The sequence below is a fragment of the Pipistrellus hanaki genome (genome assembly GCF_964339955.1).
Source record: "Pipistrellus hanaki genome assembly, chromosome: 17".
NCBI lineage: Eukaryota > Metazoa > Chordata > Mammalia > Chiroptera > Vespertilionidae > Pipistrellus > Pipistrellus hanaki.
In genome coordinates this window covers 6,708,996-6,714,541 of record NC_140519.1, presented here as the reverse complement: position 1 = coordinate 6,714,541, position 5,546 = coordinate 6,708,996, and positions in this window count along the sequence as shown.

Below are 5,546 nucleotides of genomic sequence, written 5' to 3'. Positions count from 1 at the left end.
CCCCGGGCTGCGGTGAATTTAAATGCCAACCTCGTACGGCGCGGGGAGCAGGCGGGGCAGCGCAGGGCTTGTGGCAGGGGGTGAGGGGGCAGCAGTGTCCCCGTCAGTGCGCGCTCCGCCCACGGAGGAGGCAAGTGCAGGCGTCCGGTTCTAATAGAGCTGGGGTTGGACGGGCGGACTGGGCAGCACGGAGCAGGGTCCTCCGGGAGGAGACAGGACACAGGCGCTGGCCTCTGTCCTATGTCCTCTGGGGGAGGCCCTGAGCCAGGACACAACGGCCAACCTGGCCCGGACCCTGCCTTTCCCGTGGAACATTCCAGGTGCCGCGTGCCGTTCCCTGTGGCCGTGGACCCATTGGAGCATCACATGTGCTCTCTGCAAAGCTGGCGCTACCCTGAACCGGCGCTGCCTGGAGGACCCGGGCCACTTCCTTCTCTCCATCCCGCGTCACAGTGCCGCTCAGCTGGACGGAACCTTCCGCCAGCACCTTCCCCCGAGGCGGCAAAGGTCAGGATCCACTCCCTGGAGAGGAACCAAAAACGGCCTTTTCTCCCTAAAACGGCCTCCACAGCACCGTTGCAGGAAGGCTGGTCTGAGGGTCATTTGCGTCTGGACCACGGGAGCCCGCGGAGGGGGCGCCACTGGGCCCGGAGGGCGGGCGGGCTCTGGGCCGAGGTTTGTCCTCATTTCCGGCAGCTACGGTTCTTTGGCAACGTGCTGGCTGTACCTCACGGTAAAGGGTTGGCAAGGAGGTTTCCGCAGAGAGCTGAGCAGCTGGACGCACCTGCGGGCCGCCCTGCGGTGGAGGTCCCAGTGCCAACACGGCCTGCAGAGGCCGGGCCCCCGGAGCTGTCTGCAGCGTCGGTCCGAGGCCTGGGGACATCGGAAAGGTGGCATGTAGCAACTCAGGTCACCACCGGCTCCCAAGAGGCCAACCGGCTCTTCTGCCACAAACGGAGACAGCGTTCCGAAGTGAACTGGAAACAGCCCGCCGGGCTGTCCCTGGCTCACTGGGTCCTGCTGAGCAGAGGTCACAGGCTGCCGGCCGGCAGGGACCCCACCGCCTCTCACCGGCTGGTCCAGGGGCACAGCGGGCAGCTCAGGCACACCCTTGGGTCTGACCAACAGCAGCCCAGGGCCCAGGCCGGCACAGCCCAGCGGGGCGGCTGGTGGTCACATGGGGCAGGGGGGCTCGGCTGTAGGGGACCAGGAGGGCGGCCTCAGTCGGAGGGGCGATGGCAGTGGCAACTCGGAATGACATTTAGGGAGACACTGAGGCAGCAGTGTGGCTGGGAGGGGCCGGAAACACTGCGTTTGATGCGCTTCACATGGAGCTGAGCAAGTCCGTTGTCCCCACTGAAGTGCGGGTCCCACGGAGCCTCAGAGAGCATAACTACCGTCTCCCCAACACATGCGAGCCCCCCACACCACATGCACACACGTACACACATGTGCACACTCATACACATGTGCACACACGTGCAACACATTACACCATAGGAGGCTTCTCAAATTCGGAATTCTCTGAGTCACTGTTCTGACTTTCCAGCAAAAACAGGACGCACCGAGGGGACAGGCTCAAGCTGCCCAGTCAGTCCCGCTGTCCTGTCTGCCAGCCAGAGGGGGCAGGGGACCGGGACCCCGTGCCAGGCCGCTGCCCTGCAGCCCGCAGAGGGCAGGCCGGGAGGGAGATGCCGGACCCGAGGCCGGACACGTGGGCTGGAGCCGGCCGGCTGCCTTTCCTGTCTCAGCGCAGACGGTCTGGAGGAGGCCAGCTGCCCGGGGACATGTGGTGGCCAGCGGTGGCCCGGGAGGCTGTCCGGGGACGGGGCCTGTGATGGGAGGCGGGGGAAAGGAGGGCTTGCCCAAATGCGCCCCTGAATGTCCTAGGGAAGGAGACGGGTCCTCGTCCGGGATAGGAGGTCCTCCCCTCCTGCTCTCCTGTCCTTCCTCTCTTCCCTCGCAGGCTGAGGCAGGACTAGCCGTCCGAAGAAAGAAGAAGAAAGGAGGCGTTTAAATTACTGGGGGGTCACGTCCTGTTTGGCCAAACAACAAGAGGACAGAGGCCACACCCACAGAGGCCTCGGGCCACGCTCTCTGCCAAAGGCACCTCGGTCAGTGCTGTCTTCATGGCCTGGGGGCGGCGGGAACCCCCAGGTCCCTGCCTCTCTCCTGGAAACGAACCAACCACTCACGTCCTACTGCAGACACTTCTTCTACTTCTTCTTCTTCTTCTTCTTCTTCTTCTTCTTCTTCTTCTTCTTCTTCTTCTTCTTCTTTAATATATTTTATTGATTTTTTACAGAGAGAAAGGGAGAGAGATAGAGAGCTAGAAACATCTATGAGAGAGAATCATTAACCAGCTGCCTCCTGCACACCTCCCACCTGGGATGTGCCGGCAACCAATGTACATGTCCTTGACTGGAATCGAACCTGGGACCTTTCAGCCCTCAGACCGATGCTCTATCTATCCACTGAGCCAAAACGGTTTCGGCCTGCAGGCGCTTCTGGGGCTCCTGAGAGCCGAGGGGTGCAGTGACCCCAGAGGCGGGTCTGGGGATTTGTTTCTCCACCCACGCCCTGCACGTGTGGCCTGGAGCACAGAGGGGCCTGGTCACCATGGGACAGCGGGGAGTGGGCCCTGGAACCACAGTCCTCCTTCCGGTGACTCAGGGCTGACGGGCCAGCACCCTGAGACATGGCCCTGCCTTTCAATGTCCAGATGAGGCGTAACTGTCCTCAGAGTGTGACTGTGCGACCAGTCTCCACCTGGTGGCCACGACCTGCTCTCCCGGGCCCCGCAGGACAGCGGGCACGGGGTGGCACACGCAGAGGCCGCAGCCGCCAGCCCCCAAACCTGCCCTCGAGGGGGAGAGAAACCTCGAGAGGTAAATGTCCAGTGGGAAACGAGGCCCAGCCATCCTAGAGAGCCAGATGCTCTGTGACAACGCCCGCCACGGGCAGTGCCGGCAGGAGGCAGCGGCTGGTGAGCCCGCCCAGGAGCGTGGCCATGCCCACGGCACGTCCGGGGACGGGGACATGCTGAGCAGGCTCCTGTGGCCGGCAGCTGCGGAGCCTGTGGAGACAGGCGGGGCAGCAACCACAGCCCGAGGCAGAGCTTTGGCTCACCGAGGCCCTGGGAAGTGGGGGACCCTCCCTTGAGCCCGCAGAGGGGCGTGCACCGGCCGGGGGCGCCCCTCGTCCCCTCAGCACTGCGTCATGTGAACTGACGGTTAATCCATCTGCATGAACCTTAGTTCCTGTGGGTCTCCCAGAGGGGCTGGCCCCGTGGGGCGCCGGTGCCTGTGGGATCGGTCCCCGTTCACCACGGGCCAGGTAAGGCAGGGAGCACTCTGCACTGCAGGCCTGAGGTCAGACGTGGAGCCTGGGAAATACATGCCTGTCAGCAGGGGGGTTCGGAGGCTGCAGACAGACAGCCACCCACCACGGCACCCTGCTCAAACACGCAATGCACATGTTTCTAACACAGACTAGTAACTAAGGCCAGCTCGGTGATGGGGAACACGTCCCAGGCTTCAGAAAATGACAGAAAGCAACGGGTTTCTGCTCCATTGCGGCTGGTGCTGGGGACAGGAGGGCGGTGAGGAGGGGCTTGTGGGACGTGGGCTTGGTCCCTGGCCCCCGGAGAGGGAGGGGAGTGTGTGGGACCTCGAAGGAAGTGGGGGCAGAGCAGAGGCTCAGGTTTGGAAGCCCGGGTGTGGTGCGGGAGACCTCGGGGCTGGCAGTATCCTCGGTGTCTTAAAGGTCAGCTCCTGCGGGTCTCGAGGCTGAGAAACCGGCCGTGGTGACCGTGCAGAGGCTGGGTCACGGGAGAGGGACTGGAAGCGAGAGGACAACTAATGTGGCTGCACAGGAGCCTGGCCAGCAGGGCTCCGAGTCTCATTTTAGTACTTGGTCCCTCCCTTCTATTCTCGATTGTTCTCCTACGTTCTACAACGTCAGCTCAGCTCAGCTCGCTGCATGTCACTGGCTTCTGCTGTGCACATGGCCCCTCATTAACTCCCCCAGCACGTGGGGCGTGCACTCCTGCCCCCAGGTTTTTAGGTGAAGAACCAAGAGCCTGCTTGCAAGTTAGGTAACTCGCCCAAGGTCAAGCAGCTGACCTCGATGGCGGACCAGAAGCCTGGCCCTGAGTTCTAGCACAGGTCTTCCCGGCTGAAGGCCAGCAAGCCTGTGTGTGTGTGCGTGCGCGTGTGTGTGTGCGTGCGTGTGTGTGTGTGTGTGTGTGTGTGTGTGTGTGTGTACGGTTTCCCTGCTATCTAGGAAAATTAGAAAATATGATTTCTTAGCAGAGAAACTCATGCTCTATGTTAGGCATAACAGGTTTTATTATGCTTTTATAGCATTATCACATTGAGTCCAGGAGGAGCTTGCTGTGTGGCTCAATGGGTTTGAGCATTGCCCCGTACACCAAAGAGGGTTTGGGTTCCATTCCCAGTCAGGGAGTATGCGGGAGGCAGCCCATCGATGTCTCTCTCTCTCTCTCTCTCTCTCTCTCTATCTCTATCTCTCTCTCTCTCATCAATAAACAGCCCTAGCCAGTTTGGCTCAGAGGTTGAAAGATCAGAGCGCAGACTGATTCCAGTCAAAGGCCCATACCTCAGTTGCAGGCTCAAACCCTGGCCCTTCTCGGGGAACATGTGGGAAGCAACCAATCACCGTGTCTCTCTCATCAATATTTTTCTCTCTGTGTCTCACCCTCCCTTCAACTCTCTTTAAATTCAAAAGGAAAAAAAATATCCTCAGGTGAGGATTAACAAAAGAAAGAAAGGGGGGAGAGGGATAATATCACTGCACAAGTCCTCGGGTGAGGATAAAAAAGTTTGCTCTCAGCCAGCATTAGGCAAGTAAAATTCTCTAATATATTTCACTCTCAGTCGGTCAGCAAGCAGGCAACCAATTGGCTTAGTGGCTTGAAGCAAATACAGTCTGTGACTCCCTCACAGGAATGAAGTCCCGGGAAGCAGCCCGCAGGGTGACGGTGGCACCGCTGAGCCAGGCACACACTCCCCTCTTGCAGCTCTTAGCACGGGAGCTTCCATCCCCAAGGTCACCTCAAGGTCACCCCATGGTCCAATACGGTGCTGAGGCTCCGGCCCCAAGTCCATGATCCAGGCAGGCACCTGGCAGGGAGGACAGGCAGGAGAGCACCCTGTCGTCAGACGCACTTCCCAGAGGCCCCTCCACCCAGTTCCCCGGAGCTCACCTTCCATCACGCCCCGGGGGCCTGGAGGGGGCGTGCTTCAGGCAGCTGAGAAGCTGTCGCTCAGGAAGAAACCCGGAAGGGATGTGGCAGGCAGCTGACAGGCTGCGCGCAGATAACCTGCAGCACGAGGAGGCCGCCAGCTCAGTTCAGAGCAGACAGGCTCTCGGTTCCATCACTGTGGAGCCTCCTGCCTCCCTGCTCCCAGGCCGAGGACGGGAGAGATGTCAAACCGTACTGGAGGGCCTGCGGAGCTTGTCATTTACGTTTTAAAGGATCCTTCGGTGTTTTCATAGAAGAGGTTTGTCGCCGCGGGGAAAGC